Source organism: Myotis nattereri, assembly GCF_964212035.1.
Source record: "Myotis nattereri genome assembly, chromosome: X".
NCBI lineage: Eukaryota > Metazoa > Chordata > Mammalia > Chiroptera > Vespertilionidae > Myotis > Myotis nattereri.
In genome coordinates, this window is record NC_138078.1 from 80,892,354 (window position 1) to 80,903,789 (window position 11,436).

General features: G+C 39.1%; 1 pseudogene across 1 annotated transcript; it reads right to left on the minus strand.

The window, feature by feature from the left end:
- Positions 1–1,198: 1,198 nt before the first annotated feature.
- On the minus strand, positions 1,199–1,726 carry LOC308536175 (peptidyl-prolyl cis-trans isomerase A-like; annotated as a pseudogene). Its single transcript has one exon. The product of its transcript is annotated as a peptidyl-prolyl cis-trans isomerase A-like (transcript).
- Between the last annotated feature and the right edge of the window lie 9,710 nt (positions 1,727–11,436).

An 11,436-nucleotide genomic window follows, 5' to 3' on the forward strand; every position in this document is an offset into this window, starting at 1 on the left:
TAAACTTTCACAGTCTGTCCAATACTTCTTTGTCTCTGTATCTGTTTTTGCTCATCATTTTATTACGTTCATTATATTGCAAGAATGAGTGAGATCATGTGATAGTTGTCTTTCTCTGACTGGCTTAGTTCGCTTAGCATAATGCTCTCCAGTTCCATTCATGCTGTTGCAAATGGTAAAAATTCCTTCCTTTTTACAACAGCATAGTATTCCATTATGTAGATGTACCACGGTTTTCCAATCCACTCATCTGCTGATGGGCATTTAGGCTGTTTCAAAATCTTAGCTATTGTAAATTGTACTGCTATGAACATAGGGGTGCATATATCCTTTCTGGTTGGTGTTTCTGTTTTATTGGGATATATTCCAAGAAGTGGGGTTACTGAGTCAAATGGAAGCACCATTTTTAATTTTTTGAGAAAATGCCATGCTGTTCTCCACAGTGCCTGCACCAGTATGCATTCCCATCAGCAATGCACCAGGGGTCCTTTTTTCCCACATTTCTGCCAGCACTTGTCATTTGTTGATTTTTGATGATAGCCATTCTGACAGGTGTGAGATGGTACCTCATTGTTGTTTGATTAGAGCATGTTTTCATGTGTCTCTTGGCCTTCTGTATGTCCTCTATCAAAAAGTGTCTATTTAGGTCTTTTGTCCATATTTTTTTATTGGAATATTTATCTTCCTTTTTTTAAGTTGTATGAGTTCCCTATAAATTTTGGAGATTAAACCCTTATTGGAGATAACATTGGCAAATATGTTCTCTCATGCAGTGAACTTTCTTGTTGTTTTGTTGATGGTTTCTTTTGCTCTGCAGATGCTTCTTATTTTGATGTAGTCCCATTTGTTTATTTTATCTTTAGTTTCCATTGCCCTAGGAGGTTTATCAATAAATATATTGCTATGACATATGACTGATATTTTACTGCCTGTGTTTTCCTCTAAGATTTTTATGGTTTTTCATCTTATGTTTAAGTCCTTCATCCATTTTTTTTAACTGCTTAGTTTTTATTTCATAATCATAAACTTAACTCTTTAATCCAGCTAAACTGGGAAAGGGTAGGGAAATCATGGAACCCAATAAACTGGCAAGAGCACAAAGATTATGGAACATTCCAAGCAAATCGGGATGAAGGGGTGCTCTCCTGAGCTACAGAAGGAATGGTCTGGTGGTTAAGATAAAACAAAGTCAAATTTATTAGAGTTGCCCACAGTCAGCAATAGTGATCTTCTTGCTGGTCTTGCCATTCCTGGACCCATAGCGCTCCACAGCTGTCACAATATCCATGCCTTCCTTCACCTGGCCAAAGACCACATGCTTGCCATCCAACCACTCAGTCTTGGCATTGCAGATGAAAAACTGGGAGCCATTTGTGTTCGGTCCAGCATTTGTCATGGACAAAATGCCAGGACCTGTATGTTTCAGGACAAAGTTCTCATCCTCAAATTACTCCCCATAGATGAACTTGCCGCCTGTGCCATTGTGGCGTGTGAAGTCACCACCCTGGCACATAAATCCCGGAATAATTCTGTGAAAGCAGGAACCTTTATAACCAAATCCCTTCTCCCCGGTGGTCAGAGCACGGAAGTTTTCTGCAGTCTTTGGAACCTTGTCTGCGAACAGCTCAAAGGAGACGCGGCCCAGGGGCTCGCCTTCGGCGGAGATGTCGAAGTACACGGTGGGGTTCACCATGGCTGGTCTTGGGCAGCTTCGGGGCCGCGGCGTCTGCAAAGCCCCTTCATCCATTTTGAGTTTACTTTTGTGTATGGTGTAAGATGGTGGAGATCCCACCTACTTTGTTTTTCTTTCTCAAGATTGCCGCAGCTATTCGGGGTCTTTTTTTATTCCATATAAATTATTGGATACTTTGTTATAGGTCTTTGAAGGATGCAGTTGGTATTTTAATAGGGATTGAATTGAATTTATGGATTGCTTTGGGTAGTATAGACATTTTAATGATGTTGATTCTACCAATCCAAGAACATGGTATATTCTTCCATTTGTTTACGTCTTCCTCTCTCTCTTTTTCCAGGGTCCTATAATTTTGTGAGTACAGGTCCTTTAACTCCATGGTTAAATTTATTCCTAGACATCTCACATTTTTGTTGCAGTGGTAAATGAGATTGTTTTATTTAGTTTCTCTTTCTGTGAGTTCATTAGTGTTGTATAAAAAAGCCATAGATTTCTGGGTGTTAATTTTGTATCCTGCTACATTGATGAATTCATTTATTAATTCTAGTATTTTTTATGGAGTCTTTATGGTTTGCTATGTACAATATCATGTCATCTACGAATAATGACAATTTTACTTCTTCTTTCCCTATTTGGATGTCTTTTATTTCTTCTTCTTGTCTGATTGCTATGACTAGTACTAACAGTACTATGTTGAACAGGAATGGTGAACGTGGCCATCCATGTTTTGTTTCTGTATTTAGAGGAAATGTTTTAGTTTTTGCCCATTGAGCATGATCTTGGCTGTAAGTTTCTCATAAAAGACTTTTGTTGTGTAGGTATGATCCTTTGGTTCCCACCTTGCTGAGGGTTTTTATCCATAAAGGGTGTTGGATTTTGTCAAATGTTTTTTTCTGCATCGATTGATATGATTATATCATTTCTATCTCTAAATTTGTTTATGTGATGTGCTGGGAGCCGGTCCATCCTTGCTGCTTGACACAGTCGCTGCAGGGAAGAAACATCTGCACAGCATATGTTTCAAGGGACCTGGCGTATATGGCATACTGTTCTTAATATGTTTGCTCACCTTCTTGGCGCTATGTGTTTTAACCAAGGTCACCTCTCCAAGAAAGGTTGTTTTCCCAGGTAGGGATTTTCCCCTGAAGTTAGGGAGGGAATAAAACCCCTTAACTAAGTGCCAGGCGGGTAGTTAATCATTTTAACTACGAACAATCACACTTAAGCTACATAATCTTTACTCCCTGGAATGGAGATAAGAAACGCCCTAACCTTTGGAATAGAGATTGATAGGATTGGAATCAACTGGTATAAATACAGATGTAACAAGACAACAGGACACAGAACCTAGAGACAGAACCTAGCAAGAGAACATGGCAAAAGATCCTGGACAGAACCTGGCTACAGAACTTGGCTGGAGAACCTAGACAGAACCTGGCTGAAGAACCTGGCTACAGAACCTGGTGACTGAACCTGGCTGGAGAACCTAGCGAGAGAACATGGCTACAGAACCGGGCTGGAGATCCTAGACAGAACTTGGCTGGAGAACTGGCTACACAACCTGGCTGGAGACCCTGACAAGAGAACCTGGCTTTGATGATCACCTGAACGCTGCCTCCGTGTCATTCCTTCTTCACTGACTCCGTCCACACCTTTGGGGACCCCTGGACCTGTTGGGGTTGGACCCCAACAGTGATGTATCACATTTATTGGTTTGGGGATATTGTACTATCCTTGCATCCCCAGAATAAATCCCACTTTGTCACTGTGTATGATCTTTCTAATGTAATGCTTGATCTGATTTGCTAGAATTTTGTTGAGAATTTTGGCATCTATGTTCATGTGGGATACTGGACTGTAATTCTCTTCTTTGTATTGTCTTTATCTGGTTTTGGGATTAGGATAATGCCTGATTCATAGAAAGAACATGGAAGTGTTCCTTCCTCTTAAATTTTTTGGGCATACTCTAAGGAGGATATGTTTTAGTTCTTCTTTGAATGTTTGATAAAACTCCCCTGTGAAGCTGTCTGGTCCAAGAATTTTGTTTGTTGGAAGTTTTTTGATTAGTGATTCAGTTTCCTCCATAGTTATTCAGAATTTTTTTATTTTACCTGATTGAGTTTTGGAGTCACATTTTTCTAGGAATATGTCCATTTATTCTAGGTTGACAAGTTTGTTAGAATAGAGTCCCTCATAGTATTTTTTTAAATTAGTCTTTTTATTTTAGTGGGGTCTGTGGTTATTTCGCCTCTTTCATTTCTGATTTTGTTTTGGCTCCTCTCTCTTTGCTTATTTGTGAGCCTGGCTAGATGTTCATCAATTTTGTTTATCTTTCAAAGAACCAGCTCTTGGTTTTATTGATCTTTTGTATTCATTTTTTTATCTCTATGTCATTTATTTCCACACTGATCTTTATTATTTCTTTTCTTCTGCTCACACTGGGCATTTCTTTTTGCTCTCTTTCTAACTCTTCAAGTTGGAGAATTAGATGGTTTATTACCAGTTTTTCTTTCTTTCTTTCTTTCTTTCTTTCTTTCTTTCTTTCTTTCTTTCTTTCTTTTTTTTTTTTTTTTTTGAGGTAGGCCTATAATGCTATGAACTTCCCTCTCAAGATTGCTTAAACTGTGTCCCATAGATTTTGGATTATTGTGTTTTCATTGTAGTTTGTTTCCAGGATGTTTTTTATTTCTTCTTTGATCTCTTTGGTAATGCAATCACTGTTTAATAGCTATTTAATGCTATTTAATCACTGTTTAATGCTATTTAGCCTCCAAGTGTTTGATTTTTTTGTGATTGTTTTTATTGTAGTTTCAAATATTATGCCATTGTGATCTGAGAAGATGCTTGATATGATTTCAATCTTCTTGAATTTGGAGAGACAACACTTGTGTTCCAGTATGTGGTCTGTCTTTGAAAATGTCCCATGTGTACTTGAGAAGAATATATATTCTATAGCTTTGGGGTGGAATGTTCTGAGGATGCCAATTAAGTCCATCTGAACTAGTGAGTCATTTAGGATTGATGTTTCCTTGCTGAATTTGTTTAGAGGATTTATCCAGTGATGTTACTAGGGTATTAAATCTCCTAATAAGATTGTATTACTGTCACTATCTCTCCTGATATCTTCCAGAAGGTTTTTTTTTTATGTACTTGGATGCTCATGCATTGGGTACATACATATTTACCAGAGTTATATCCTCTTATTGTATTGATTCCTTTAGAATTATGAAGTTGCCTTCCTTGTCTCTTTTTATGGCCTTCACTTTGAAGTCTATTTTGTCAGATATAAGTATTGCCACCCCAGTTTTTTTTGTTTTGTTTTGTTTTGTTTTTAATTCCCATTTGCCTGAATGATATTTTTCCGGCCCTTCACTTTCAGTATGTGTAAGTGCTTTGTTCTGAGGTGGGTCTCTTGTAGACAGCATATATATGGGTCATGTTTTCTTATCCATTCAGTCACTCGATTTCTTTTTATTGGAGCATTTAATCCTTTTACATTTTATGTTATTATTGATTAGTACTTGTTTTTAAACAGTTATATTCTTTATGCCTGTGTTCCTTCCTCCCATTCTATTTCTTCTTTTTACAATAGTCCCTTAAGCATTTCTTTCATTGCTGGCTTGGTAGTGATAAACTCCCTTAGCTTTTTTTGTTTGTTTGTTTGTGAAGCTCCTGATTTCCCCTTAAATTTTGATTGATAGACTTGCTGGATAGAGTGTTTTTGGATTCAGTTCCTTGCTTTCCATCACTTTGTATACTTCATTCCATTCCCTTCTGGCCTGTTGTGTTTCTGTTGAGAAATAATTTGATAATCTGATGAGCAATCTTTTGTACGTAATGCTCTGTCTCTGTCCTGTAGCCTTTAAGATTCTCTTTGTCAATAAAATTTGCCATTGTAATGATGACGTGTCTTCGTTTGGGTCTTTTGGGTTCATCTTATTTGGGACTCTCTGTGCTTGTGTCACCCCCCATCAGGGAAGTTTTCTGTCATTATTTCTTCAAATAGGTTCTCTAATCTTTGCTCCCCTTCTTGTCATTCTGTCACCCCTATTATACATATGGTACTTTGTTTCATGTTGTCCCAAAGCTTCCTTAGTCTCCCCTCCTGCTTTTCATTTTTTTTCTCCCATTGCTGTTTAGATTGGTCCTTTTTTTCTGCTGTATATTCTAACTCACTAACTCAGTCCTCCACTTCTCCTAGTCTACTGTTGAAACCTTTCTATCATGTTTTTGATTGTAGCTATATCAGTTTTGATTTTTTCCTGATACTTGCATAGGTTGTTGATTTTCTCATCCATCCAGTTTATGAACTGTATGAGCATTACTCTGAATTCTTTTTTGCCACATATTGCATTCCTCCATTTCATTTAGTTCTTTTCTTGGTGATTCCTCCCTCCTTTTCTTTCCTTTGGGGACTGTTTCATTTTTTCCCCATTTTTGCTATCACCAGAAGGTCCAAGCGCTGAGTTGTGGGGTCCTGAGCTGCATGTGGTGGGAGCATTTTGCAACCCCTTCATCAATGAAGAGCTCGGGCACCAAAATGTGTGGCTGCTGTGGGTCAGCGGGAGCTGCGCATGCCGAGAGTTGGCCTGATCATGAGTCGGCCTATTTGGGGGTGTGTGGTGTGGTCGCTGGGGGTCAGTAGCAGTCCCCTTGTGTGCGCATTCACTGAGAGTCAGAGTCACGGGTGCTCAGTGTGGCAACCTCAGGTCAGCAGGAGCCTCATACACGCCAAAAATCAGAGTCCCCACATCCATGCACCAAGAATCAGAGTCCTTGTGCATGTGAACTGAAAATCAGAGTCACAGGCACTTTGTGTGGCTGCCTTGGGTCAGTGGGGGCTCATGTGCATGCCTGCTCCAAGAAGCAGAATCCCTGCATGCGTGCACTGAGAAACAGAGTCATGGGCCTACTAGGAGGCCAGGTTGCATGGCCAACTGTGTCAGTTGGAGGCCGCCTCATACACTGTGGGTCGCGCAGGCCCTATGCTGCTGCAGTGGGCCAATGGGAAGGCAATGCACTCTTTGACTCATAGGAATCTATGGCCAGGATAGCAGGAGTTTCGGTTTCCATGAGTCTGTTGCTGTGGTAGCAGGTCTTTCTTCAGAGTGGCTATAGGGTCCAAGTTTGTGTCTGAGGCCACTCTGCATAGTGGTGAGACTGGGTTCCCAGCCACAGCAGTTCTGCCCTTCAAGATGGTGTGGTTTCTGTGCCAGCACTGGATGCCCAGGAATGCTTTCAGTGACAGTTGGGTCTCTCAGTCTAAGACTGCTTGCTCTGCTAGCCCCAGAAAGTCCTGCAGGATCTAACTTTTTCTAAATCACACCACACATGTCCACACACTACCCTTTTGCTCCCTCATTCACTCACTCCCTCCTGCCATCCTGTCAGTTGACATCTTCTTTGCCACAGATAATTTACTCTGATGTGTCCTTGGTTTAGGGAAGGTAGAATTTACTACCTGGCTCCAAATTTCTGTTTAACCACCTCAGTTTCCCTATTCTACTACTCTTGGCTTACTGGCCTGTGTTATTTATATAACTTCCTTTCAACATTTCTCTTTACAAATATTCTACAACTTTCACAAACTTTCTATAATTTTTTTTTAAAAAATATATTTTATTGATTTTTTACAGAGAGGAAGGGAGAGAGATAGAGAGCTAGAAACATCGATGAGAGAGAATCATCGATCAGCTGCCTCCTGCACATCTCCTACTGGGGATATGCCCACAACCCAGGTACATGCCCTTGACCGGAATCGAACCTGGGACCTCTCAGTCCGCAGGCCGACACTCTATCCACTGAGCCAAACCGGAACTTTCACAAACTGTTTTTCGGAAACCTTACAACTTTCAGAAATAATTAGCTGTAGAAAACACTTTCTTTCTCCTTCAAAATGGATCTCTATGCCTCATGCCTTCCATTACACCAAAACCATAATTTCTTTCCAATTAGTTAGAATTCTTAAACCTTATAAACCTTAATTTTTAGGTGGCATATAAGTAAACATTCCTCAGATTAGCAATACATTTACATATTAAGAGATATTTCAAATAAAATACAAGACTTATTCATTAACATATTCAAATCCATCCTCTACATACAAGGCAAACTCAGATTAATTAATATTTCAGTATCCTGTTATTTCAAAACTAGAGGCCCAGTGTGCGAAATACGTGCACAGGTGCGGTCCCTAGGCTTGGCCAGTGATCAGGACCAATTAGGGCCTTCCTGCTGGCCGCTGGCTGCCAGCTGGGGCCTTCCTGCCAGGTGCCATCTGCTGGCTGGGGCCTGCCGAATGGGGTGGGGGGGACCACGGGAGGTTGCCCAGTCATGGGAGGTTGGCTGTGGGAGCACACTAACCACCGGGGGGCAGCTCTTGCATTGAGCGTCTGTGCACATCATAGTGACCAGTCGTTCTGGTCATACCAGTCATTCTGGCATTCCAGTCGCTTAGGCTTTTATATATATAGATACCTAGACATCTAATAATTTTTATTATTTAATTCAGCAAACTTCAAAGTTTTAAGTTACCAAAGACTTTGGAAAACTATGTTTAGGCATATATAATTACCACTGAAAAAGTTTTATCATATACCCTTCATTTTAGTTATATTTATTTTGTCTTAACAACTTTGAGATTTTAAAGCCAATTATTATTACCCAAGGCATTTTCTTGGCAAATTTTGTAACAGAGATGCCTGCTGGAAGGCACTTCTACAGGTCTAATCCTCCTAGGAAAAAAACTTGGGGGGTTTAAATGATTATTTCCCATATTTTTTTTCTCCATGAGTAGACTAACAACATGAAATCTTACATATTAAGAAGAGATACTAAAAACAGACAGTAAAACCATATAGTAAATAAATAAGTAGTCATAAAAGAGTGGACTGAGGCATTAGCCTTACAATCTTACCTCACACTGATCCAGCCCAGCAAATGGGTTCTGAGTGGCACAAAGTACAAACAGCAGATATGGAGGATTCCCTATGTTCATAAAATGGTGATGAACAAGCTAAGTCCCCCAAACATAAGAAAGCAAGTAAAGAACATCAATCAGTAACCAAATTACATTACAGACAGTCAAGAACTCCTACTAGCTAACAGTTTCCAGTGGCTGATACCTTGAGAGGGAGAGCAGGTAGGGTCCTCAAGATTAAGAATTCTTGGCAGCTTCTGGGAAGTTCCTGCAATCCCTGCCACGTGTTCAGCCTGCCACAAGTAGCTGGGCCCCTAGCAAAGTGAAATATGCCCCATCTTTAAAGAAATTAAACCAAACAACAAAGACACATAAAACAACAATCAACAGACACTCTTATAGAGGATATTTACAGGCACGCATAACCCACAGACAATATTTAATAAATTAGAGTCCTTTTCATGGATGTTTCAGAAGATGTCTTATAGTGCCCAGGACTTACAGCAAGAATGCAGCCAAGAGGGCTCCCAGGTGGGGTCCCCAGTAAACACCCACAAACAGCCTGTTGTTCACAGATCTCATATTCTGCTCTTCATAGCAAATATTGACTGGCATCTAAATTGTTTTAGCCAAAATATGCCAGTCCCAAGGCATCAAATGGTAATTTTCAGACAAAGCATTAAGGAGTCCTTTTGTAAACAGACTGTAAGCTTCATTTTCTCTAATATTTTTCCTTATTTCTTTAAAGGTATTAAAGGAGAGTGGTTCATATATCTGATTACCTTGCTGATCTTGTATAACTGGGCAAACCAAAAGCTCTACTTCTAACATAGCTTGCCTGACACATGATCCTATAACTGAGGATCTAGTTTATGAGCCTCCCCACACCAGAGGTGGAGGATTGGGAAATATTTCCTCTGGCAGCAGGACCTTAGGTATTACAGGCTTTACAAGTTCTACTTCAGGAGGAGGGGGTGGTGGTAAATCCTCCTGGCTTTTGATCCTCAATATGAAGTGGACATAGTACAGCTCAAACAAGAGCCCACATAGTTATAGATGACAGGGGCACTCATTTTCCCTGGGCCTGATTTCCCTTTAAATTCCTACCTACTTGTTCCCAGAGATCAAGGTCTAATGTTCCAGCATCAGGGAACTAAGGATTATAAATTATGATAGTCTACAAAAAGCCCTTTAATTGTTTCTTGGTAACCGAGGCACCATTCACTTTTAACAACTGTTTAGCACTGTTACATATTGTTGTTTTATGGACAGCTTCTGTCCCATTATGAAACCTTAGCTGAAAAACAATTCCCTTGAACTTGGAAATCTCAAGGGAACCAAGTATTATAAATTATAACTGTGAAACAGGCTCTTTTATTGTTCTTCTATACCTGAGGTACCATTTGCTTTTAAGTTTTTAAGTAACAAAGAGACTGTTACTTGGTGTACAGCTGCTGTCCTATTGTGAAACCTTAGCTGAAAAACATACTCTTGAACTTGGAAATCCTAAGCGGGTTCCTATGACTTACTGCATAGTTACTCTTCATTTTCTTACTCTTCATTTTTGAGGTTTCTGCTGTGTCTCATTGCATTCCTTAGTCCTCACATGGGGCACCACCTTGCTGGGGGTGACCAGCAAACCCTGAGCAATGGATGAATGGATCACTCCAACACATTTGATGTGAAAGAGAGGGCTAAGGGACTGCCTGGCTAAAGGAACCAGACAGCCTTGATTGCCTGTCTTGTTAGGCTTTTATTGTAGAAGTAGTTTGAGATAAAATTTATCTTTTAGATACAATCAGTAGGGTAAGTAATACTGGGAGGACACATGTGTTTTTAATGTCCTTTAAGCAAGGACACACAAAGATTAGGTATAAGGATTCCAGTAAACACCCAGGGGTATGAATGTGCATGGACTTATTTGTAAAGGTCAAGGAATAATTAGGGGCACTGCCTTCTGCACTCCCTTAAGTTGGAATTCCAATAAACACGGCAGGCAGCCTTCTGCACAATTCCCTTTTCTCAGAATGTCCTCCTTACAAACTTTCCAACCAAGTCTCATGTGCTCCTCAACAGTTGTTTATCATCAGAGTACAGAAATGCAACTTTTATTCGTATTTTTTAAAATCATCTGTATGCTGAATTTTTTATATTTCTTCTTATGGTTTTGCACAGAATCTTTAGTACTTTCTACATATAAGTGCATTTCAAATGCAAACAGAGATAATTTTACTTCTTGATTTTAAATTTGGAAACCTTTTACTTACTTTTTGCATAAATGATCTGGTTATGTCTCTCCATGCTATTTTGAATAGAAGTGGTTTAAATGGGAATCCTTGTATTGTTCTTTATCTTTGTTCTTTGTCATTGACCATTGAGTATTTTATTAATTATGGGTTCTTCATATATTTTCTTTATTATGTTAAAGTAGTTTCTTTGTGCCCATCATTAGCTGACTGTCTTTATCACTAAAGGGTGTTGCATTTTGTCAAACACATTTTTGTTTCAATTAAAATAATCACATTTTTTCTTTTATTTTGTGAATGTAGTATATTACATTGATTGGTTTTTGTTATGTTGAATTATCATTAAATTCCAGGAATATAAATGGTTTATGATGAATAATCTTTTGAATATGCTGTTGAATTTAATTTGCTTGTATTTGTTTAATACATTTTATCAATATTCATATAGCGTTTTCATTCATAATATCTTTTCTTGAATGATATTTTCTGGCTTTAGTATCAGTAAATTCATGCCTCATAAAATGAGTTAGGAAGTGTTTCCTCCTCTTCAATTTTTGGAAAGAGTTTGAGAGATCTCA